This window comes from Lineus longissimus, chromosome 4 (assembly GCF_910592395.1).
Source record: "Lineus longissimus chromosome 4, tnLinLong1.2, whole genome shotgun sequence".
In the NCBI taxonomy this organism is placed as follows: Eukaryota; Metazoa; Nemertea; class Pilidiophora; order Heteronemertea; family Lineidae; genus Lineus; species Lineus longissimus.
The window spans coordinates 7,638,503-7,665,496 of record NC_088311.1 but is presented as its reverse complement, the minus strand read 5'-3'; the positions used below and the strand labels follow the sequence as shown (position 1 = coordinate 7,665,496).

The window sequence follows — 26,994 nt, the reverse complement described above, 5'->3', positions numbered from 1 at the left end:
GACTAATCATAAACAGCGTCATGAATTTGCATTCGATGTCCTTGAAGCACTGTTACCCCCAACTGCTTTACAAACATCCTGAAAGTCCTTCAACCACAGGAACTTGTAGCTCTTACAGCAGTTGATTAAAAATGGCCAAAACAGCGGGTTAAAGTATTGTCGAGGCAGCTGCGTGGCCATGACTCGATCGAGTAGATCACGTCAACTCCCAATAAAATCCCATTAAGATTTGATTTCATTGTCTTATATCTTGTATATGATTATCATGTTGCCAGTCAGTCTGCGCTAAAACAAAGCGTTTTGATTTTCATGTGGCAATCCATTCCTCTCAGATTGATTATTTTGTCACTCGTGCGGAGACGTTAATATTTCTGGTGCATTTCATCGGATTCTGGTGACGAATTTCTGCCATCGATACCTCTGACGTTTAGGTTAAATGAGGTTTCAATCAATTTTTGTTAGGTTTTATAGGATTATGACATGGGAAAGAGGAAATCGGCAGAGTAACACAGGCTTGAATGAATCTTGCTTGCAGTGCTGCCGCTAGTGGCTTTCAGACCTTGATCAAAACAGGAAGCAGTCAGATTTAGAGCTTGTTGCAGTTGTCCTTGAGTAATCCTTTGGGATGATTCATTTTTCAAAATGACCAGCTTTTATTGATGTAGCCAGCTGCCTTGCTTCATACTTGCACTCTTGACAGCAATCATTACATATTTATCCCACTTTTCTAATGTCGTTTCTATTCCCATGGACCGAAACCTTCGATAATTGAATCATAAATACATGTACGATGCAGTTTGAGGACCGCTAAATGGATTCATAAGTTGTTTTTTCTGCAATAATTGACCTCAAATGTAGTGATGTCTCATTAATTTGTGTAAATGCTATCACTTGCATAAGTAATTTGTTGCCAACTGCTACATGCAGTTACTTAATTTAGTACAGTATCAAAGTGCAAAATAGTTTTGCTGTATAATAGAGGAATTATGTAGAGTATTAAAACAACCCCTGTTTTAAATATTCCCCGTGATATGTTGAGAAGTAACTAAGGTTTAACTTAGTTTTAATGCATCAAAATGCATTCCATCTATAGGAAGGGGCAAAATTCCAAATTTGGCTACTTAGCAGTACATGTACTTATATCGGAAAATACAATATATTTTACATGCATTTTCCACTAGAAACTTCAAATAATATTCAGATATTTTGTTGGTGTTTGTCAGTGACACTCATTAAGTCAGTTTTTGTATCGATTCCTATTCTGGCTCCAACTTTCCATGAATTATTTGTGAGCTCCGTTTTGAGTAGAGTGGAACTTGCACAGGATTACCACAGTATTTTCAACTCTGACTGCATGGCTGTAGGAGTGGTCTGAATTGTGAATTTCGGATGCGACATGGCCTCAGCATCAATTGTAGTTGTTCCAGTCATGAAAATATAATGAGCTTTTTCTGTAGGTATGGTTAGGTTGGTGAATGAAAAGGAGAAATATTGTATGATTGAAACTGCAAGTGTTATGATAATGCGATAATGCAACACTTCAGTTCAGTGAACACTAGTTTCTACTCTCTATTATAATCTCAATGAAATGTACTTTACATTGATTGGTAATATGCACTGCTTGTACATTTCTTGATGCATTCCTCCTTGTTGAACACATCACACCAACTCCGTTATGGCAAAGCTGCAAAGATCCTTGTCCTGGAGGAGGACACTTGCAAACTTATCCTCTTTTTGACCTACTCTGCGATGACCAAGTTTTAAATGCCAAACCAGCGTTTTTCGCAGATCACCTTTTGGAAGGTTGTTCGTACCACCTTGTATGACATTGCACCTCTAATGTTCCATCCAGTGCTAACATCACATCCTCGAACATCTTCGCTATCGTTACATCTTGTACAAACATTACTCATTCTTCTTCATAGACACTTTGTTTACCTGACGCAGAGTTTGTATAGCGTGAACAGATGCGCTAATATTTCTTCAGGATGGACAGAAACCCGTGCGCCTGTCATTTTTACCTTCCTAGTTCAAACACCGGCCCGAAAAAATTCCCGTGATTGTTAGGCGCTTAGTGTAAGTGCGTCTTCACTGCAGGCGTATTTACATGATGCGCCACCCAACCCTGCTTACAGCTTACCAGGCAAGCAATGCTGTTGGTATGTAAATTGGACCGCTACTGTTTTTTGTAAAAATAATGCACCTGGTGAGAAAATGAAGCGGGGACAATTGCCGATGAATTACAAGTCAATTAAGAAGTGAGACTGCATTCCGAGTGTCTTGGTGTGTTTGGAAAGCTTGTTGGGAAATTTGAAGACCCGAGGTAGTATTTTGAGATGACAGGGTGTCGGTATCGATATCTTCATAAACACTTGATAAGTTTTGTAGTTCGAAATGTTTCCACCTGTGGGCGGGTGACTAGTGAAGCATCAAAGACTGCAAGGAATTTCTCATGACCATGAATTGCAAGGTTTTCAGTGTTTTCCTCCAACTTGCTAAACGAAGATGCCATATTTTTTGTGGGGTTCAGATGCCTTGAAATGCTTACAGTCTAAATAGTGCATTTTGTTTACATGTTGGCATTGCTGAGTCAACTGTGCGTTTTACCTTGATGATGTTAGCTGCCATATTTTGTAAGGTTTGAGAGATGGCTGTTCCATGTCAGAGCCCGGCCTTTATACGGCCCCGAGGACTTAGTCAGGTGGCATACAGAAATGTGCAGTCTTGGTTCATGTTGGAAAATAAACCCTAGCTGATATCGACGATAAATTCATTAATGTTATCATAGGGAAGTACACCCTATGGTAAGAGAAAAAGCAGCTGTGAAATAAGCATCTCAGCTCTTCTGATGTTTTGCATCGCATTCAAATTTGATTGCATACTTTGATAGCGGAATGGGAAACTCCACTTGATGCTGATGCATACAGCATCATTGGAAAAGGCTTCTCTGTCGTGGGAAATCAACATCTGGCGTGTGGCTTAGAAGCATTTGATTACGATATCATATTCTGAACATATTCAATATTTTGAGTCTTGATAACATTGTCATCTCTGTAACATAGCAGCACTTGTCCACTTGGATTGCACTTCTGATATAGCTGAATAATACATTCAATGACACATTATTCAGGTATACACAAAGCTACTTAACAGCATAATTAGTGAGGTGAGATGGTAATTTGTGAAATGGATCTTCCTCTAGGGTGGTTGGACGTGCAGCCATATGATATTTTCATCCCATTAGGCTATTCAGTAGTTTTAAGAACCATGTAGAGACACTTTCTGGATTCACCCACAAGACCTAACTGTGGATTCGCTTTACGAAGCATCAGAGTTACTCATCAGATTAGTGATGCTTGCCTTGTCCTGGTGTGTGATAGCTCTGGCCAGAGCTGCCGTCCGGGCTATCAAAGATAACATGCATTCAATATAGATGAGCAATGTGAAAAGAAAGGAAATTGCAAAAGAAAAGCTGCAGATAGTTTACTGCGCTTCTGGCTGCCAAAGATAGGGACTTAGCTGAAAATCTTCTCTGAAGAAGATGACCATCTGGTTTAGGACAAGGAAAGTCTTCAGCATTGGAAAAGTCAACAGAAGATGATAGCGTGGGGTGCTTCTGGCTGCCAAACGGATAGGGACTTAGTCGTAATTCTGCCGAAGAAGTTGACCAATTGAGTGAGCCGAGGCCTCAGCCGCAGCCAAAGAAAGGAAGTAGATGAATTTATGGCGCCAAAATGTAAAACTGAATCAACTCTGACCAGGGATGGTCTGGAAACCTACTATGAGGCATGAAAGAATATAATTCAATCTACAAAATATAGTCGACTTCGGCTGCCAGTATTGCATTCTGACACTCCGATAATATTGACCTGGCTAATATTACTTGAAAAGTATTTTCTTTTACAACCCAAGATCCTTCGACCGGGGTGGTTCTTGGGAGAGCATTGTTGGAGGTATGAGAATACCTCATGTTTGACCTCACCCCAGGAGTCTTTGAACAGTTCCTGACCCTCTCCAGCAAACCTCCAGTGGTACCAATCAGACAAAAGTTCACAAAACCTCATTCCCAGTACGGAATTCGAATTCAAGAGGACTGATGTTCTCCGGTTGTGAGGTTGGACCTACAACTTTATTTGCACTTTCCCCTGCTAATCAGTTATCCAAATTATGCAGCATGGTGCATGTTGATTCTTGAAACTTGACGCTTCCTTCAGCAGACATAGCGAGACATTGGTTCTTAACCAGCTGTTTGGTATGCTCTCTAAGCAGGTGAGAAGCATCAATGTTTACCTTGTAAAGGAGAAAATGAACAAAATGACATTATTGGAGATCATTAAAGTGAGAGTTCAGGAATGAGATTGACAATGTACATGATGGGCATCTGGCTACTCAGCTTGTGAAGATAATAAACGAAGGGTTGGTGTTGAGGCTGTAAAGGAGAACCCGGATAAATGAGGTTCTTGAGGGATTATCGAGTTTGGAGTTTGAAGATTGTTTGACAAAGTGAAGATGGAGCCATGATGTCGGGGAGCAGCTGAATGTTAAGACAATGATAGAACAAGATTTGTTGTTTACATTGTCAATTAGAAAATTAGCCCATGACATTCAGAGTGTGTGTGATCATGTATGTTGGAATTTGTCATATTTTGACAAGTTAATAATTAGACGTCACCTTTTTCAGCTCCGACACCAGCTGATGACTCTGACCTTTCTCTTTTTCTCTTTCTGAATCATGGCTTCCAAAAAAACAACCCAACGTCTAAAAACATGTTTCCTGCATTAAGTTGATATTGACACCAAGCCGTGATGTAATAAATTAATATCTATGATCGGCCCTCGTGTCCTGGGGACTTTTTTAGCCCATCCTTCTAGAGAACATGTCTCCTTCGTTAAGTTGACAATAACGCTATAAGACGTGACATCACCGTATCACAGCGTGGCCATCCAGAGACAAAAGACGCTGAATAAAAATCAGGCAAAAAAACTCAAGGTTCATTTGATGTTGTCCTTTGTGCATATCGGGGCTGCACTGATTAGTCTCGAGCATGTCACCTCCGATGTCAGATAATTACAAAAAAATGGTGGTGACATGGACCAATACTTTGGCGATGACAAAGGAAGCACTTCTTATTGGTGAACAAATCACAGGAAGACATGTAAAACGAGTGGTTATTAGGCCGCATTTTGAGAAATAACGGGAGAGCATTTGGTCACGAGCTGTCTTTTTCATGCTCAAACAAAGGCACTTCATTACGCTGAAAATGCAATTCCTGTCAGTTCGTTGAAGAGTACTTGGCGAAAATGAATGCATTAGTTGGCCACGCTTCCATTAGAATACTTAGCAGGTGCTAACGATTGGTTATGAAAGTCATTTTGTACAGACTAGTTTGTCTCAAATTCTCAATAATGGATTGGATTACTGGTGCAATAATAGTTGATTTTAATTGCTTTCATTTAACAGCTCATTTCACCTCTTGCCTTGCGTCATTAAAAATTGAAGTATTCCTGTATTTGTTCTGTAAAAAGTCTTGAAATAATTTCGCTCTGGGATTCAGTAACATGATCACAAATGAAAACGTTACTTTCGGAAGCAAAACATTTTGTCATCTGTTGAATAAGAGCCAGTGTATTATAGTTAGACAAAGAAGTGTTTCCTTTTCCAATTTAGTTCTTATGAGATTGGGTCAATGTCTTGCGTGAGAGCAATACCTTGTGAACCCATGGATGATGCAACTGTATGATGGAAAAGGTCTAGCGGTCCTACGTTGCTGCAAAGTAATCTGTTCTATCATATATGTACTAAACTACAAGGATTGGCCATTTTGCCTCACGTATAATTGATAAGGTAGCAAACCTGCGCTCAACAGAAGCAGCACTACTCCATTAGGGACTCGGCTAAATTCTGCAAACTTATTAAATGGATCTGGGGAAATCTGTTAAAGGTGAGCATTCATCCAAGCGAGGATCATGCAATAAAAACACGTTTGCCAACGTCCCATAGCGCATCAATGCTGCGTTGGTGACTCATAGCAAATTGGCCATTAAAAAGACCTGTACGCTAGATTAGAGCGAATTATGGAGAACCCATGTGAAGTGATGAGGGAGGTATTGGCCTGGCTGCATGCAAGACGTTGTCCTTATCGATCTGTGCCCAGAAAACCTGTGACCTTTTGTCTTTTTCGTAAAAACCAGGGGCCATGTAGCCTTGGGTCTCTGTCCTCAAATGACTTTCGAGAACATCTAAGCATCTTGGCAGCTCGGCTGTCACGTTAAGCACCACGTTGACAAGGATGACCATCAAATGACAATTGTTTGTTGGAACAAAGGGTAACAAACCCAAGATATAAGGTAGTTAATCCTGAGGGTCCAAGCAACTAGCATGCACACCACCAAGAAATTAAGCTTGAAACTTTCGATTTTGGTTCATTGTAAAGGATGCTCCACGCTGAACAAATTAGCGTAGAACTCGTCAAATTGAGCTGAGGAGTTGTAATGGTTTTCTGCTACTTCTGTGTTCTTCTCGCCATTGAGGGAAGAATTGACACTACTTTAAGGAGACTGATGGGATTAGTGTTGTATCTGCTGCTAATTGGGATGTACTTGCTCCAAGGAGGATCCGTGATCTGTTCTTGCCTGAGGGGGAGCGAGCTATCACCAAGAAAGGTTGATTTCTTCATTTAACACAACATTCTTAATGTTCCTGTCCAGTCTGAGCCCCTCCTAGGTTATCTTGAATGACTGTCACAGGAGTTGAACCAATCAATGTTGACATTTTCTCAATCTTTAGCAAGGTTTTTATCATTGGTCTCATCAAATTCAGGTCTTGTTTCAGATCTCTCCGATCTTCTTATCCAGAATTTCTTATTCCTGCCTCAGTGTTGCTAATTCTTAACCACGGCCATTACCGATACCTATTTCGGTAACCTGACCAAAATCTCTCGATGAAGAACCGATTGATTACGCTCTGTCGCCCTTTCTTAGACTTGGTGACACATTCCTGTAACGCATCAACCAGATTATGTTCCGATCGTCATTAGTTATAATCTAAACCGCCATAATGGTCATTACAATTACCCACATTGCATCTTAATTATGGTGGGTTAGCCGTCATGACATCATCACCTTTTCGATCTTGCCAGTTGAACGCAATCTGACCGAAGCGCCCATTCAAGCTTTTATTAGAATTTATCTCCTCATGCCTGATTTACGCACTGGTGTAAAAAGTTATCTTTGGTCAGGCAATGGTATGGAAGGTATTGGTCGGTGATCAGTGGCATTGGCAATTAGTGTTGAATGACATCAAAGAAATATCCCTCTGGACCTAACATAAAATGCTTTAATACACCATAGTGATTGGCAACACAAAAATGCCATGTCATGCTAAGTATTGATGGTTTGTCTTATGGCGATAATTCAAAATTCAATAATTCTTGGAGATGTGAAATCACAGGTTGACCCATGTTGTTTTTATCCCACTGCGTATGTTTTTCTTGCATGTGGGAATTCCTCCAGGCGAAGTTCCATCCTATAATTTCGTATCTAAATTTAACAGCACCGCCATCAATCTGCTTGATTACATAATACTTCCCAGGATCCACTTCCGATGGCGACAGGCTCCAACAAGAATAACTTGTGCGCTATTTTGATCAGTGGCTGCAATGAACTCTCCTGTAATTCATTAGTTGGTTCAAGAGTATAGTTTGGTTGGCACTAATTAGAGCTAAGTAAGGGGCATGACCTCTTGGCCAGACATACTGGTTTCATTAATTACCCCATACCTGCGTCTGAAATGTGGGTCTGTAACCCACACTGCCCTTGATATGGTTTCCGATAACAGTTGAACTATGTGGTAACTATAGCAGCGAAACTATACTGTCGCACTCAAAACTTTGTCTGGCCATTCCCCATAACTCTCTCCCCCCCCCTTCACAAATACACCGGTTGGAAAGAAAATGTTCAGGGGTGTATTTCTTGGTTATCTGGTGAAAAAGGCTATGATTTAGGTGTAAAGTCTTCTTGTTTTGGTCTATAATGAGTTAAATGACTCAGATCCAGTCTCAACCAAATTGATTACTCTCTCACACAACAACTGTACACATTCTTCAATTATAATTTCAGTTCATCTTAATATGAATCAAACTTCACGAAAGGGCATATGCACTGCTGGCATGACCGATCATCTTGACTCGAGCCTATCATCCATTTACTTTACCTGTTGTTTACTTTTTCCTCCTTGATGTTGATTATATTCTAGTGTAATTAGTTCAACTTGATATAAATGTTTATTTTCCCGTTAACCTGTATATTTCCTCTCTCCGCCAATTAGCGGCAATATAATACAAACATCAAGAAAAAGGGTAGATTTATGATGTTGAGTCTGCTTCTTGGTCTTATATTGAAATAAATAATAGTTGCTACTGTGGGGAAATCGGACATAATCTGTCACTCTGATGTTTCTTTTACTAATAAATAATCATAAATGATAAATTAATTAATAAGAACCATGTGCGAAGAAGTAATATTTTCTGATATATATACAGGGTGTCCCAGAAAAAGCTTAGCTAAAGTTTGTTGAGTTGCATCACTGCTATGGCAACAACTTTGAGCAGGTACTGAACATAACTCCGGTTATCAGTCTGCACTAAAATAAGTGGCGCCAACCAATGTCAAACACTGCAACTGTTGTTAGTCAAATACTATTAGATGTGACAGCATCTAAGTCATGATTCCCTGGAATTCTGCCCTGACAAATCGTCTATTAATGCAATTATCGTAATCAGGGTTTCCTGTTGGCCTATTTCTTAAATATCATGGTGCGATCTGATTGTGACTTTTTCATGTTTTCATCACTATTAGCGTATTGTTTTGCATTCAATACACTTATCTGTCAATTATTTGCATTTAGTGCGAATGTAACATGTTTGGTATTTACCACAGCGCTGAATCAAGTGCTATTATTCCGGAACAATTATCTGATTAATAGTTAACTGTGAAGTAGAAAAGCACAATTTGTGCAAGCCAGTTGTTGCAAGACATTTGACTCAGTTTCATTTTCCGTTGTTGGAATCATTATTGGGCCTGTTTTGCATCCTTGCTGACGAACTTTGTCCTCAGCACCAAATACAAACGACACTTTGGAACCAACAACAATGCCATGCTGTGTGGGCCTATGGCTCTTTGCGTATGCCTACATCCTTCCTGAAGCCTACGTTCACTTCAATAGCTGCCTGCCTATCAAGTGCAATCATATTGGCTTGATTCAATAAAATACATCATATCAACTTGTCAGAGGCCGAATTATAATGATTTATTCACTTTAATAACGGCGAGATTCAGACAACGCAATCATCTGATTCATTTTTAATCGCCGCATATTCACAGATTTGCACGTATCCACGGCTGTGTTCAGAATGTATAAAACATTCATAACGCTGTAGGCAACAGCGAACTACAGCTCTCAGTCAGGAGCTGGAATAATAATTTGAAATATTCACAGATTGTGGTGTCAAACTCAATTTTTGGGTTGGCATCATTTTCCGCTATGCATACAAACAATGGTAGCCATTTTATAGCTTTTTATCAAGTTGCCTTTAGCAATTGCTGCCAAAAGTACTTCATTACCTTCATTACCAAGTTATTAGTGTTTCTAAACAGAAATGGTTAAAAACACATAAACAAATGAACAATAATAGCTCCAACCTCTGACCCAGGCACATGATTGGCCTCTTCTACCAGTTGCTGTTGACCGTCACTGTCGTGAAACTGCCACTCTGCAGCAGCAGTGTCAGTAATAAACACCACACCTGCAGTGCATTCATTCATACTCGGTCACACTCCGCATCTGGAGAATATACTGGCAGCAGCTGTTGGACCTAAACGATTGTGAAGTCGGAGAAGCATACACTTTCTCTGGCACTGCTGCAACTTCTAGGTGAGCTTGCTCTGTGTTTGCTTGCTGGAACCATCATGGAATTTCCGGGCAACCCGTAATGTTCTATATTCTCTTCACAAATTGATTCTGCAAACTGTAAGTATAAGACCAGTAATTCTATTATTTAATCCATATTCGAGTTTTCCTGGTATTGACAAACAGCATCCGTGCGCCCCATTAGAATTGCTTGGGAATTTAATTGGCTATGCGTGTTAGTTGAGGGTGGTTCATTGCATCTTTGTATTCGAGGTGTTTCCTTACTTGGAATACACTTCACGGCCGATGACTTCTTGGTCAAAGATTGGTCTAACTTCCTAGTTGTCGTGGTCGCAAAGTTTGCAAGTCAAAGTCATATCTTTATCTTTTCGTATTCTTAATATGGCATATGCAGGCCCAGATACAACATTTAGCCGTGTTTGTCAGAACCAGATCACAATCTGTTGATCAAATTACTGTTCAAAGTGCTGTTTCATGCCCAGCATCTTTAGTTTGGATCCTAAACGCCCGAGATTTCTGACCCTAGCTCTCTCCAAGGGTTAATAAATCTTCATTTAACCTAACTGTTGATGCATTCTCAGAAAAGTTATGTGATAGTGATTTGTTGGTCCTATCCCTTTGTGAGAATCTGACAAGTTTTCTGTTCTTTTTCTTGAGGTTAGCTTTGAGGCGAATGTGTCACAGGACACAATGCCCCGTCATGCTTCTGTCACAGTTCCCATGTTTGTACATTGTTGATGTGGCACCATGAACCATTGTGCCAATTTAAAGTGAACTTTCTATGAACTTGTTTGTGGATCATTCTGGCTGCATTAATCATAGCTCGGATAATTTACAAATTAATGATACCTGGTGTTTGGCGTGACTGTGTGATATCCCATGACTGGGACCAGTGAGGCTGATCTCATAATCGGGGAGTTGAGGATGGCATGCAGTGGACTGGGGTGAGGGAGAGGAATGACAAGCACAGGCATGGCAAAGCATCCCAAAGAAGAATAAGGCTTGGTCTGGTTATCAACCTAACTCAAATGTGGCTGGAATCATGGTGTAAATCTTTGGATAGCCATTTTGAAAGTGCCTATAAACATGCTGAATGAGATACAGAATTCCGATGGATTTTGAGGAATATATCTTGAGGCCTCTGAAAGGGTTTAATGTACAATATTGCTTGTGCATTTCCAAATGATACATAAAGAATCTTGGTGAGGGAACTTTTTGTGCACTCACTGCATCAAGACGGAAGTACAGTTTTTGCAATTGTAGGTGGTAAAGTTTCTGCACTAGTCTCCGACGATTAATCAGTAACTTAATATTGGGCAATTTTCTTAGCTGATGCAAAAAAAACTAGTGCTAGCCTTGAAACATATCGACAAAACGGACTTCATTTGATCATCCACGTTTTAACAATTTGGATAAAACCTCATATTTCAAAGATAAAATTGCAGTGATTTGCTTTTGAAATCTCATCTCGTAGATAATTCTGCTTTAGATCTAGAAGTTTAGTCTTGAAATCAGAACCGGTTAAGTACCTGAGCTACTTAGAACACTTTCGGTGTGAACAGAAAAACGTTTTAAAAAAACCCAGTGATTCTTCAGTGAGTTTTGATGACTTGGGAAGATTGTAAAGCAGAGCTTCAGGTGAGAAAACGTGGTTAAAACACTGCTCAGATCATTCCCTGGGATCGTTCCCTGTAAACGGTATTAGTTTAAAACTAATGGAATTTTCTATCTTTACATCCTGTGCTGTCATGTTTTTCGCAATCATCTGCATAGCAAATGGAAATTCTGATAGATTGGCGTAGTCTTTGGCGTTTGAAAGATTTACGTTTCGGAAGTCGGGTGGTGGAGTTGGTCTCATGAGTTTATAGCAATCGGGAAGTCGTTGTTAGCCTTCAGCGTAATGACATTGGTTTAGGGGAGGAGATAAAAAAAGAAAAACATCTTTGCATCCTGGCCTACCAAAAGGAATTGCTCAAGACTGTTTGAGTCTTTTTTCAACCTCTCTGTCCGCTTCAAGTTTTTTACATTTTCCATACAGTAATAGATGTCTCCATTTTGGTTTCTGCATGACTAACGGCAAAAAGCTTCGCCCAATCTTGTACAGTGCGGATTTACACATAGGTTCCCTTGTAAAGTAAAGAGATCCGTGCTTTGATCTTGTGTCGCGTGGAAGAGGATCATGTTGTCGCGATCCAAATCTCTCCAGGCATGTGACATACTCTCGTGATCCCCGCTTTAATCCTGCTTTGTTTTCTATTATTGTCGCAGCAGACGCTCGAGGATCCGACGCCAAGCCTCTTCTACGGCTTCTGGCGGTGTGCAGCGATGTTTTACTGTAATGAGGGATCATTACGGTATTATTTGATCAGTTTTCGTAATCCTTGGCTTCCCCGAGTCCATTATGTTGTCATTCATTGAAGTCCTTCAATCCTGACCTGTCCTTAGGTTTCAGGTTCTTGGCATGGTTAGGTAATCCAAGTGGGCATGGAAATCTCGTCAGCTGGTGACTGTTTTTTATCTGGTCAGCGAGCTAAATGTTTCCGCTTGGCAAAAGAAAAAACAAGTGTGCCTTTTGCTGTCTCTGAGTTCTAGATCAGTCCAAACAAAGAGTCATCATGTTGACCAAGTGGTGTATCAATGAGCAAAATATTTTTCAATTCTTGAAGATTTGTCCTTATTCTAATCACTGATCCAACACTTTGCTCTCTGAATATCACAAGTCTCTTTGACAAGAATGCGATCATATGCCGTCTGCTCACAACCACATTCTATTGCTTCGTCCCAACACACATCACGATCATGAATCAGACCCAAAGCTTCCAATACTGTTCTCATATTCAGCCAGACACCCAAGAGAAAACTACCTTCCTAATTGAGACCAATTCAGTGATGAAATATTCGCCCGTGGCCCGAGTAATTTCTCAAGGGAAGGTGAAAACTGTTTTAGTCGGTCGCTTTCTGCTTACGGCTGAGCTTTTGTGGAGAGCGGTGTTGACAATTTAATTTTCTTTCAGAGAATGTCATGTAAAATAAGAACTTTCCAAGCGATCTTGTTACTAATTGCATGCAAGTGTTTCTTGTTGTTTTCCCATCATGATTCCAATCAAGCCGGCACATTGTTGGTCTCCAGAGGCGTGGCTGACTCAGTCAGTGAGGTTGCCAAGTGCTCGTGGCTTGGTCCAATACAGCCGTACCTCATTCTTGCGGCTGTGGAACACCTTTGCCATGCCCTTCCCCAGGCCCCTGCCCTCTGATTCCTTTGTCCTTCTGCAGGGCTGTAGCAACCTTTCTCCAACCCTTCCCCTGTTTGACCTGTATTTACATTTGTAAGGGATCTTGTTGTCTGCAGTTTTTGGATTTTCTCCCCAAGGTTCATCTTTTGACCCTCAGAACAAACATTTTGGCAAATTTAGAATTCTCTTTGGTTTTACTAATAGAAAAGGGTAAACAGTAGTGGGAGTAACCTTTGAGGATACGTACCTTGAAAAGCATAGACGATTTATTACATCTTTCTTGTAACCCCTTGTAATCTCCAAATTGCTTATCATTCCCTAACAGCAATGTTGGGTCTGGCTCCTATGATATGGATATACGCCTAATGGATTGTTGCTACCTTTGTTGGAACCCTCATCCAAACTGGCTCATCAGATCAGAAAGGGTCTATACCTCTTACTTGATTGGCTTACTAGATAAAGGATAGCTGGCCTTGGCGGTAGAGAAGCTGGATGGCTTGCAATTTGATTACCACGGCAAAGCCCCCCTGATCCTCTGAACACCCAGGTGTGGCTAAAAGTGGCCAAATTCTCACCTGAGGCTTGATTGCTTCAGTTGCAGAAAAATCGTGCATCTGATCAAAGCTCGCTAAATGCCCAAGAGTTATAAATGAAGAACCTTTAATGCACTGGAGACATTTCGGCATCCTTAAAACATGCCCAGAGATCAGATCAAGAATCTGATGCTAACACATTTCCTATCATTGATCTGTGATAGTGAAAATTCGCCGATAGACGATTGTGAAGTTTGTGAACATGTGTTCAACTTCTTGATCTTACCTCTTGATCTTTAGGTTTTTTGAATTCCGACAAATTACGTTTCCAATTTTAACATCTTTGCGGATTGCTCTGGTATCTTTTTGATTGTTCTACTGTTGCCTGGCAGATCTCATGGCTGTTAGATTGTCTCATTTGATTACCGCCTAGCGGCAGTATCACCAGCAGGTGCTAGGAGGTAGAAAACAAGCAGTTGTGGTTTGAATATTCGGGCTACCATGGTAAAAGTTTGCATTCTCCGATTGTCAGATCTGATAGTAGCCAACTGGGATTAATAAAGGCTCCTAGCAGATTTTAACTCAGTTGGAATCAGGTGTGAATATTTCCTATAGGATCTGAGTTAGGTCAGAATTGAGCTGGAAATACCTGATTTTATGTGATAGGTTAGGAAGGTAGGCCGACGAAGTACATATTCTTGCGATTTGTAAGCGTTTTATTAGTCTATCATTGATTTGTAGCGATTGAACTGGTTTCAAGTGGGTTATACTGAAGAAGGGGGCTAATCTTTATAAAACTAACTTCAACTTTTCTCAGGTAGTTGCTAAGGTGTTGTGAGTTATCTGTTCTTTAGTTCAAGGTGTTTTACAAGCCCAGCGCTACTTAGCAACACTAATCAATGTCTCCCAAGCTGCGGATAAAATTGAAGAAAAATATCAGTGTTTATTTTATCACATGGTTTTGCATCAGTGCTCTTAGATTCCATTAAATGTGGTTGTTACCCTCTGAGCAACCACTGCACATCTTGAAGCATCTTCTTTATAACAAACCAAATCAATTTTTGATTAATTGATGTTGGGGCTGCTTTAATTTTGCATGTTTTTTCTGCACCACTTTACTTTGGCTCTTTCAGTATTGAAACTGGTTGATGTTTCCAGCTGCCCTTGATGGGTTTCAGGTTAGTCCTGAGTCCAAAATGATTGTCTATTCACTTTTGGTGAAATAATGCTGCAAATCACTTGATATGAAATACAAAACTTTGAAGTTCTTGACACTCCTACGCAGCTTCACTACAGAATCAACTTGTGCTGTTCTGTACACATTGTGCACATAGCTATCACAACTAAAATCATAACAACATAGATCTTCTCGTTTAGACACATAATTTAGTTGAAAGTATGAATGATTTAAAACTTCAAGAAGAGACGGCGCTGCTAAAGGACTAACTTCAGTGCTGATTTTCTAAGTGGCTGTGTCTCAAAGCTAAAAAATTGGAATCAATAGACTTTTTCACACAAAGCCAATTGCATTCTGTGTTTTGTGCCGACCACTATAAAATCTGATGAGCCGGTCTTCCTCAGATCAATCTGTATTTTCCATCAATCATTAACGACTTTTGTGTGGGATTTTTTTCATGGTAACAAATCATTCTGATGAAAGATCTGTCAGGTTTCTGGTTATACCACATCCCCCTGGCTTCAAAACAGATTCCAGTTTTTATGGTGACCACGGTCACGTTGACATTGATCCGTAACCATAGATCAATTCTTTATCACAAGAAGGTGAGAATGTGCCATGTCAGCAAATAAACACCATCGTCTTGACTTGCTCTGACAAAAGCATTTCGATCATAAGTATACCACCGCCACCAACTTACATCTTACTTAACACAGGGAAATGTTATCAGGGCCAAGGGGCGCTACTTCAAATCTCTAACTGTGAAATATTTGACTCGAGGTGTTTGTTCACAGGACAAGTGCCCTTGAATTTTGGTCTAGCACTTTTTGAACTTAGTCAAATAGACTTCAATCTCAGTTGACACATATAGTCTCTATAAATTGGTTTGTTGACTGTTTGAAACATGATATGTAATTGTCATGCATGCATATGGGACAGATAGTAAGGTTTGCTATTTAATGGATATTATATGTACATGTATCAGAATATTTCTGTGTGAGACCGGTGTTCTTGTGTTGACCCATATTCGATTTCAACTCCACTTTAAAGGTTGCATGGCGCCTGGGCAGTTTACTATGAGGTAGAAAACGAAATGTCTGAAGACTTATGAGATTTTTGCTCTTGTTTATTTCAAACTACACAGTTTACTATCAGGTAAAATTGCTGTTATAACTAAGCAAGGGTTTGTTGCTTCCACTTCTTGTGCTTATCCATCTATATACACTGATCAGTTTGAAGATCAAAGAACAATGACAGATTTTCCTGAAACCTTGTCGTAATCTTAAAAAGGCACTAAGTAACTCTTAGAAACATTGGATAATGGTAACACAGTTGTAGTGCCAAGAAATTCACATTTACTTTGAAGCCAGAAGCGGTATCTGTTGGATCCTTTTGAAGTGTCAGCATCTGAGAACGAGCTCAATTCTGAATTTTTGCTAGCTCTATCTACAGAATAACGAACAATCTCACTTAAAAACTCAAATTTTGATAGGGTTTTTGCTGGATTCGGTTGTCAAAGGGACCTGCCATCGGTGCATTTTAAAATTAGAGTAACTATTTTGATCCCATTAGGAGTAAAGTAAACTGGTCAACTCAGCAATTTCCCCCAGCATTGCATTTCAAGAATAACACCCATTGTAACTATAAATGGCTGTCAAAATTTGGGACCAGTTGTGCCCATCTCCCGAAAATAGACCTCCCAAAATGTTCTGATGTGCCTAATTTGGTCCATTTTGTCCCCTTCAGTACAAAGGCGACTTCACAGCATCCCGGCTCCTGTGATGGCACGATAATGAAAGAGGTATTTCATTTTCTTGACGGGACTTCAAGATTTCAGACAAGACTTCAAGATTTCGGGACTTCAATGGTTCAACCATTTTAGAGATTGCATGGGGTACACCGAGGTCAAAAAGTTATATTTTGACCCAGGGGTTACAACTTATCAAGATGATATATTTTTTTGCCCTAATGGGTCAAAAAAGGAGTTGTTTTCTTCTCAAACTGATATCCAAAGTGAAAGTCCTCATTTTTTACTCTGCGGGGGTTATTGTGACCTCTTCAGATAACAATGCCTCAGTCCGTCATTAGTTCTCAAACCAGTCATCTTCATTAGAAATAATTGCTTTCGTCATTTGCGAAATCGATCAATTTTATCAAGAGTTCCTGTGGCAATTTTTCGTATTTTTGACTCAACTCGGCGTGGTGTCAGAAAATGGCCAAACTGATCGAGATAGCACTAATTCAATAGAAGCGCGCATTGGTATCTTTAATGACTCATTAAAATATATTTCAAAAGATAATGTGCTGGTTTTTCTTGGAGGCGTCTGAAGTTGTGCAGCATTGTTGTCGCTGATTGAAAATTGTTCTCGAGATTCTCGTCAATAATTGGCATCCAGATTTGGGTCGATTTTAGGGTACGACAGCCACGAGGGAAAGTCTTATCAAAGATTCACTGATTATTTCTTGTTTCCAACATTAGAGAAGATAATGAATCTGTTTTGACATGTTTGAGCTGTATTGATGAGATGGAACTTTGTTAGTCAGGACAGAGAAAATGATGCCAGAAGATAATGTATCATCAAAGCTATAGACAGTTAGTTGATCACAAGTTGGCAAAAATTGAGATTTGTAAACATAATCAGTGTCAAAATTCACTGATTACTTCGATCAGTCAAAAGTAAAAAAAATTTAAGTGATTGTGGTTAAAGATCAGCTAGGGCTATCACCCCCTATATGACATTTTGTAGCAAATTCTTTGATATTGCCAAATATCCATTAAAACCAGTCAGCTGTACCATTAATCCTTGGCCAATGGCAAGGTGAGTTGATTAGCCCACTCGAGGTAAGAGTTACATAATCTGTTGGTGAGTGGGCCATTGGAGTTGTAACTTATTCATTCATAGCTTTGAGCTGGTTCGGTGGAGTAAGTCCGATTTGTGAGTTGTGTTCTCTCTGGATGATATTTCTGACTGATGCTCCTGTGCGGCTTCGGTGAGTTAGGTTTTGTGATGATAGCTAGGCCTATTATAAAACATCAAAATGACTTTTATTTGAGAGAAATCTTTAGATGGGGGATTGGAGGGAGAAGATGGTGTTGGTGACGATTCTCACAAGAGAGACGAACCAATGCGTTTAAAAACAAACGACAATGCTATTAAGAATGAAAGACTATGTGCTGGTTTAAACTATTGAAAAAGTGGGTGTAAGCTTTAAAAAAATTGCTGTGAAGTAGAAGTAGAAGTAGATTTTTCGGGAAAACTATTGCTAAAGGCTTACCGCTTTATTCCGACACATTAGTCTCATTAACGTTCTCACGATTTGATATGGGCTTAGGCGCTATGTTATGACTTTCTAATGGGCCATGCCTAATTTCTAATAAAAGTAAAACCCTAACCTCTGCAATAGGCTAAAATATATGTAACTTTGCTACCAGTTATGCATCGATATATGAGGACTTTGCACCACCATATTATATCAGCAATAGCGTGAAATAAATGGGTAAATAAATGGTAATGAAGCAGTTTAAATCTAAATTGCCCATGGCATTTTACATTGTTACCAGAATAAATGACCCTATCCATATCTATTTCTGGCCCCTGATTGCCTTCAAAGCCAGCTCTTGGTTCAGGAGGCTCAACACTCCCGAGCACCAAACGAGCTTGATGAAGAAAAACTGAATACCCAGATTCTGTAGTTATTTTAGTGCATTGCCATGAGCTGACCACTTCACATTTGAGGGGGTTGAGTCCCTTTTTAGTCTTTCAACCAGGTGTGTTTGACTATCTGGGAACCCTGCCGACTCTGACAATTCCTGATACAAATGCAAATAAACCAATAAAAAGACACTTGAAGATCTTCATTCTTCGTGTGGCTTTTTGTCAACAATGGGCTTCCTGTGCCTGATTTCTGTGACACTCCAGTTTCTCTTAACGATGTTATTGTATACTAATGGGGGAGGTTCCTTCAGTTTCCAGTCAGGTTAAGCAGAATTTCAAAGGATTTGAAGGATAACATAGCATGCCAAAGATGTAGGTGTTAAGTGTGTTACTCAAGGACTCAATCTTCGACACTGTATTCTTACAGGTCTCAAACACGTTTGGAGCCAGAAAGCCAGTGTTTGAGGCTGAATTTCTCCTCTCTTCATATTCCGATTGGCATTTTCCCAGGCCTTCTTGTCGTTGGAACAACCTGTATCCTATTCAAGTTCACCTAGTACGATATTGCGGCTTATTTCAGGTCACAGTGTATTAATTGCAGTTGTTATAATGTTCCAACAAACTCTCAAATTGGGATATTTTTGGTAATTAGCCCTCAGTAATTACAGCGGGAAATATTAGTTCAAGATCCAATCGAGAAAGAATCCTACTTTTTCATACCACGTAGCGAGCAATTATTTTAGAAACCTTCAGATGCGCTTATAAGAATTTAATCACTAGATATCGCAGTATGTGTAAGGCAGAGTTGTTTGTAATGGGTCGGGGAAAGAGCTGTGAGGGAGATGTGGAATTCCGGCTGTGTTTTCTGAGGCTGTATCAAAACTCTCCAACGCAAGGATATAAGCCAATACTGGAATGTTAAAGGGGCTGTTCACCTGGCGAATTGTTACAATTAGCAGTGTGAATCTTTCCCCAAATGTTTTGTTAGCGCTTTTGAAATTTTGGAATGAGGCAAAATAGCATGCTCGATGATATATGTTCATCCTTTGGAGGGAGAAAAATGCTCACCTGGGAAAAAAACTAATTCTGCGGATTTTGCAATTTCCGTGCATTGGATTTAAACAGCTCAACTGCAGACTTATAGGATTAGAATTGACGAGTTCACACAATGCTACCTTGCGTGAAATTGTCAAAAATATGTCACGTAACAAAGGTTTTGTTGTAGATAATAATCTCTTAAGATCTCAGTCCCAAGAGCTGTCACGGGTGTGTCCCCTCCATTGCCCATGTGCTCAGGTGCACCCGTTCACCTGTCTTTGTTTCTGATTTATTCTCGTTTCATTTAATGTGTATTTTAATCCTCATATGACAACTGATCACATTTCTGATGAGACTTTATGATGGGATTTATAGCAATCACTGTCACTGCGATTTGTATTCTCCCCATGTTGGAGTTTGAAAAGTAGTTAACCCTCATGTAACAAACTCGGCAGCATCATTCTTAGAAACATCTTAAAAGTCTGTCTTCACAGAAGTATGGTAGCTGTACAAAATGTACTTTTTATCAACTCCTCAGAACAGTTAACAGTTCTTGAACTTCGTGGCAGTTTTGTAGCGAGATAAGCTTTACGGATCCAGAAGATCTATGTAGAACTTGATTGGTTGTTTCAACAGTGATGAATTGAATCCCCACTTCACCTGGAAACACAATCACGAGAGAAACAATTGTCTCAACCACCATTGATAAACAACGCATAAAAAACGCAACTTGCTACAAACTCGTGAATTTGCTAAGGATATATTTGCGTATAGCGTTTCTGAGTTTTAACCTACAGCATCTCTCGGAGATGATAACACTTTTAGCGGGCGAGGGGATATGTTTTTGCACAGCTAACTATGAGATGTGATCCAGGAGCTCAGTGGGAGCCATCACTTTGCAGAACTCACAGATTGTGTCTACAGTAAAACTTAACCTATTGACTGTAACTTCTTTTCACATCTGGTATAGTAAAGCCTATTGGAAGCAAGTTCTATGCCTGTGTTTTACTTTATCTTCCATCTCTGCATAAATTCTAGGCCAACAGCACATATCGCAGAAAGGGAAAGGGACGTTCTTAGCATAACGACATTGCTTATATTCTGTGAATGTCAGCCATTTGTTTATTATTCTTCGATATTATTTATATGTAGAAAATATAACCCTATCTTCATATCTGAGAGTAACATAGCCTTCATTTATAAGTAAGGACTCTCAAAATAAACCATTTTGGTCAATCCAGAATCCATACTGTTTACAATGTGTTCCACTTCATTGGATTTATTGGATTACCTTGAAAACCGTTTCACCAAACTTGGCGGAAATCAGTGTACAATATGTACAGCGACTCGTACAAATGGATAATAAAATTTGACCTACTTGGCTTGAAACCATTAGGAGTTAAGGTACAGAGGCTGGATTCTCCTTTATTGAGTATCGCTCCCCTTGCTTATTCCACATGTTTTATAGCCCTTAGCTTATTTTCTATGATAGCCCATCCAGAAGATTAATCCCAGTTGCCATGAAAACCAGATCAGATCCTACAGCAATTGATCAGATTTCTAACCCCCAAGCAATTTCTCATGAAAACCCTCGATGAGTTTATATTTCACCAGTGTCCGGTTTCTGAAATGTGGTATAAGATGAGGAAATCAACATGCCCAGTCGGTTGTCAATTTGGTACTGGTCAGTTGGTATGTTTTGTTTTCTCAAGAAAATAAATGAATCGTGACGAGTGTGTCTTGTTTGGGGTTTCTTGATTTTGGTCGGAATTGTGGTCAGTTGCTCTGGTCTTGATTTGTGGTGTCTTTGTTTCTCATTCAGATATCATGTCAGAAATCTGCCTATAGATATTGGTACACTTACATGTAGGGCCTACATTTATGTTTCATTAAAAATCAGTCATGAAGGGAGTTTTTTTGTCAGTCCCGAGGGTGTCTTTCATAGAGAGGTTCTACTGTACTTTGATTATCAAGAATTCTTGAAATTACGCTATGAAATTCCCCACTCGCAAGGATTATATATATCAGATATTGATTGACATGTGCATTATTTAAGCAATTATGGTTTTAATTTATTGATTAGGAAACATGAGTGGGATAGTCTTGACATATCTTTGTCAAACTGTCACCGCATTGATATCCGACCAGTCATATTTTAGTTCAAGGAGGAATGATTTGCTGTTCAGTTAATTTCCAAAGCACCTAAGCCGATGAATATAGTGGTTTCTCATATTTTTAGTTGAAATTCAGTTTAATTCTGTTTTGAGCGTGGGTATGCTATCTTTCACCATCCAGTTGGTTACAGATTTTAAAGTATATTGGTATATTATCCTTGTCTTTTCCATTACTTGATACATGTATGGTCTTATGGTCAAGTTGTCTTTGGTTTGACATCACACAACTTTTTCAAGATTCGGTTAATCAAATCAGTGATATTTAACACCCATTTCCTGTAGTAAAAGTGTAGTATTCACACATTCCTTAAAAGGCAATACATGTAGATTGATAAAATAACGGTTTACAAATCAGATCGATCATACTCTGAGGGCGGAGAGTACTACAATTACTTCCGTCACTGTAGGGTCAGCGACAAAATGTTACTTGACCAAAATTTGCAAAATCGCCAACTCAGTATAATATATCATGTAAATTCATATTCTGAATAAGGCAAATGATATGATAAACCTACTGGGAGGATACTTTTTGTGCTTAGACGGTATCTCTTATAAAGTTGGTGATATTCTATACCTTGTTCCTGTAAAAAAAATATCACGACAACCCATTCCAAAAAAGGCAATTGATGAAAAAGCCCCCTGGTTATTTCATCGATTTAGTAGGCTAGTACTCTAAGGGTGGAGCGCCACTTCCCTAGCCTCAGGGTCAGCGATATAGTTACTTGAAAATATTAGTGTCATTATCGTCTAAACCTGCGCTCACCAGACCCGATGATATCTGATGCGCCAACTCCTACGTTAGCTCAGCGTCATCTCAAACGTCGTTCCGCCTGTGTCTATGCTGCCTATTGATTGGATAGAGAATCCGATCCTAGTGTTTGCTCGCCATAAAGGGGAGCGTATTAGTTGTAGCAGCTCACTAGTGAATTACCTGACGCAGCGTGTAGACGCGTACAGATGCTCTGAGGGTTCTGTGTACTCCATTCAAGACTTCAGTGCTTCAGGATTTTGCTTTAGTTTTCAAAAACTTCTTTGGATTTATGTGATTCAGAAATGTTTTTGCTCGTTTTTGATTTGGTTCAAAGGCTTGAGACGACGGTTCCTGGATAAATGTGAGTGCTATTTCCTTTCATTTGGGTCTTCTTTCCGCTTTTGAGGAGTTTCTCAACGCATCATAGGGGATTATCTCAAGCGTCATTCATTGCGTTTCTAGGCTTGCATTGTCGGTTATGAGTATTTCCTTGGCTTTATGACGATAGTTTTGTCATGTGACGGGTAATGGTGTCATCGTGTTGTCTTGTCTTCTGTCGTGTCTTTGTCAGTTGTGCACATTTGAGACTGGATATCACAAGTGCCACATTGTTTGGGGGTTTCGCTCCACTTCACAGGAATCTCACATCAAAACAATATAAGCACTATAACAAGTACGGTTCATTCAAACATTTTAAAATTTAATTTTATGGATTCTTACTTGGACATTTTCTTTGACTTCTAATTTTCTTTTGTGATATATCTTTGTGGCTTCTCATCAGTTTGTTGGATACTTTTTAGGAAGTTCGAAATAGTGGGTTACCTTTTAAAAATTTTTGGATTTTAAGTTTAACTTTTTAACTTGATTATCTTGTAACTTTCTTGTTCTTGTTTTGTGTGTCTTTTGTTTTCTCTGACTGTCACCTGACTTCAAAACCAACCATTTTATCTCGTCACTTCTTCAGATTTGTACTCAACTCTACATCATGGGGATCATGACTAAGAAACTCTTCGGCGCATCGAATGAGAAGCCTCCACTTGACCTGCCGCCAGCAGTTATGGTGAAGAAGTCAAACGACTCATTCATGAGCCGCGGCCAAGCGATCATGGTGGCTGTCGTACTATTTATTCTCTTTACGTGTGTTGCTGTCCGACTCATCTACATCACGATAATCGGCCAAAATCTTATTTGTTTCGACGTGGATAAAACGAAACTGATTCCCTCAAAGGATCTGGTGCTGTCGTACACGGACAAGGGCGATGTACAGATTCACATCAAGGGAACGACGCAGCGACTTCCACAGGCAATTGTGGTCGGCGTACGGAAAAGTGGGACACGGGCGTTGTTAGAATTCCTGAACATGCACTCGCAGATTCGTGCAGCGAAGGAGGAAATCCACTACTTTGACAATGAAGATAACTATCGTAATGGAATAGAGTGGTACCGGAAGCGAATGCCGTTTTCATTCCCCGATCAGATCACTATCGAGAAAAGTCCAGCGTATTTCATAACCGAAGGCGTACCAGAGCGTATTGCCGCTATGAACAGTAGCGTAAAACTCATGGTTATTGTGAAAAATCCAACAAAACGAACGATATCAGACTATACTCAAGTTCATTTTAACAAATTATCGCGGAATAAGTCACACTCAAGTTTCGAGGAGTTAGCGATTGACCAGGCAACTGGTGTAGTGAACACTCATTTAAAAGCAATCCGGACTAGTTTATATCACCGCCATCTTGAACGGTGGTTAAACGTTTTCAACCGCAATCAAATTCTTATAGTGGACGGTGATGCGCTAATCACCAATCCTATACCTCAAATAAAGCGTGTGGAGGACTTCCTTGGGCTAGAAAATCAAATCACGAGAGACAATTTTTATTTTAATAAAACAAAAGGATTTTATTGTATGAAGGACAATGGACAGGACCATTGTTTGGGGTCAGGGAAGGGCCGCAAACATCCTGATGTGGACCCTTCAGTGATACACAAGCTCAATAAGTTTTTCCACCCTCATAATGAGAAGTTTTTTGACATGGTGGGACAGCGGTTAGACTGGCCAAAAGTATAAGGCGGAGTAAGTAAAATATTCTATTGTGATATCAGGATTAGACCGCAATACGGTCCGCTTCCAACTTTCTAGGCCTCCTAGATTTGCTACCACCATGACGAGTTCTGTGTGAGCGATATAGATGGTGCCACAATCGGTAGGTGTTATCGTGCTTCTGCTGGATAAACTGTCTCTGAGGATTTAGTTCGAACAAGATTTGTGTAAGCCGCTGGTCGGACCCGTCTCCGTGCCCTGGTCATGTGACCATCCGTGACCGGGCCGATGGTCTAGTGTCTGTGTGGCAATCTCTCAGCTTGGACTTTGGAGTGTCCCTCCCTTGGACTCGGTGCGTTACGATCTCTAACGGTGCAAATTGTCTGTAACTCTTGGAAACTCAGTGACTTGCTCAAGTGCTCGAGTTACGCAGGCAATTAACGAACTTAAGCTATTACAATCAACTTAAGAGTGTGCTAATCACGAGCTGATAGAGAACTGAAATAGTGTAAGGAACTGAACTGGTCACAGGCGTTGAGAATGTGCTGTGATCATACGCAAGAGGACTGAATTGAAAATAGTCCAGCATATGATTATTTTTGGACTGAGGATGAGATTATTTCTAAAGGGAATCTCTCGAGTAGGTCAAAATACTCAAGCTGTGGACTGGTGTGTTGTATCAACTGTTACAACAATTTTGTAAGGAACTATCACTATGACTTGATAAGTGAACCAATCCAGAGCTCATGAAATCAAAACTTTCTGAATTATGACTTCCGTTATAAAGCCGCTAACTAGATGATTCAATAGTGCAAGTTGTATTCTGTCACTTATTTCGAGTGCAGGGTTGTGTGAGACTTGGATTCGCCTTTTTGTTACTTGGCTCGATAATGGTGCGTGGGAGATCCTCTCCTTCAATTGTCCAAACCAATGTTAAATCAAAGACAATGTTGGAGAATTAGGAGGGTAGGGCTTTTTTTTCTCTGAGCATTACTTATATTCTAGTCACAGTCTGATGTCTGTCAGCCTTTTTGGGAAAATGCTTTTTTGTATTCTTAGCCAAGTAACAGAAAAACATGTCCAAGTTTGAGTTGCATTGTCACTGTTCATTTTGTCCAATTGTCTAACTGGTGAAATATGGTTATTTTCTGTAAGATCTTCCGTGAAAATTCACGCTGTTTAAGATACTGTTCATTTTCAAGTTGGTTTGTAAGAAGGGTCACTTTGAGAGTGGAGGCTAAAACCTTTGGTCAGCGCTGCCACCTGGAAATAGAACAGAGAAATATTGAGTTTGATGGAACTTGAAGGGTAGCTGGCCACAGCAGACTCAACAATGATGTTGCACCTGTCAGCTTACACTTTGCAACCATTAATAATTTTAGACACAATTTACCAACAAAATCAAATATGTTACAATTTCTTTCAAGGTCTATAGCTTGTGGGTATCAATAATAATCCAAAATTTTCAAGGTTAAATCTCTTGTACATCACAGCTTCTCCTCCCTGCAGAGACATCCTTGAACTCTGATATGTTATTGCAATAACCGAGGTTCCAGATCCATGATATACCTCTGTTGAGCGAGCAAATTCAGAACCTTATAGGTTGTTCCAATACTTTATGGATTAACTCACGTACCTCGGGCATCAATATTGAGAATAATACAGAAAGTACATATCCCTGCCTTATTTTTGCTCTTGCTGTTGCATAAATCATTTTCTGTACTTTGGGTGTTTGATAAATCGAAACTTGTTTGGTGTTGACAAATCACTGAATTGGAGTATCTGCGCAGTTAGAATGTCAGAATAAGTTCATGTAAATCCATAAACTGCACATGCCAAGGTTGAGTTTTGGATTTGTACTTAAACCTCTGTTATGAAATCTAATAAGCCTATTGCATGGCAGCAGTCAATAATGCCTCGAGAAATTGTTTTGATGCAAAACGAATGCTGGCGTTCCGTTGGAGATCAACGCCCAACTTCCGCCATTTTGAATCGATAAATACCTTTATTTCCCGATCTTGTGATTGTTTGTGAAAATGATAATGTGAGCGCCCATGAGGTTCAAAGATCTGTAGGGCTGGGAGACCAAAGTGAGAAAAAGCTGTTGGTGTATCGGCAGGTAAATGTCACGGTTTGAAAATTATACTTCTCGTAGATTCTGATACAATATTCACCCTCAATCGAAGTGCGATCAATAGTCGATACAATCTGACATTTACAATTTCTCTTCTAGTTCCGGTTTTCCTAGCTCCAACTCAAGAGTTGAAAAATCCACACCCTAACCCAAAGAAACCTACTTGCCTTTGAATCGAACTGTCTTGTTTTTCAAAGTCAACCTTCCTTTTCATTTCATTCTAATCAGCAAAAATCAATTTGATCAATCGATTGTCTCATTGTTTTGCCTCAAAGGGTCAGAAATTTCAATCAAAGATTTAACGTCTGTTGAGTTTAGCTGAGGGA

The 26,994-nt window shown here is 39.7% G+C and overlaps 1 protein-coding gene across 2 annotated transcripts in view; it reads left to right on the top strand.

The window, feature by feature from the left end:
* The window catches only part of LOC135487146 (heparan sulfate glucosamine 3-O-sulfotransferase 5-like), a 249,269-nt gene that overhangs the window by 139,329 nt on the left and 82,946 nt on the right, over positions 1-26,994 (top strand). The window lies entirely within an intron of this gene.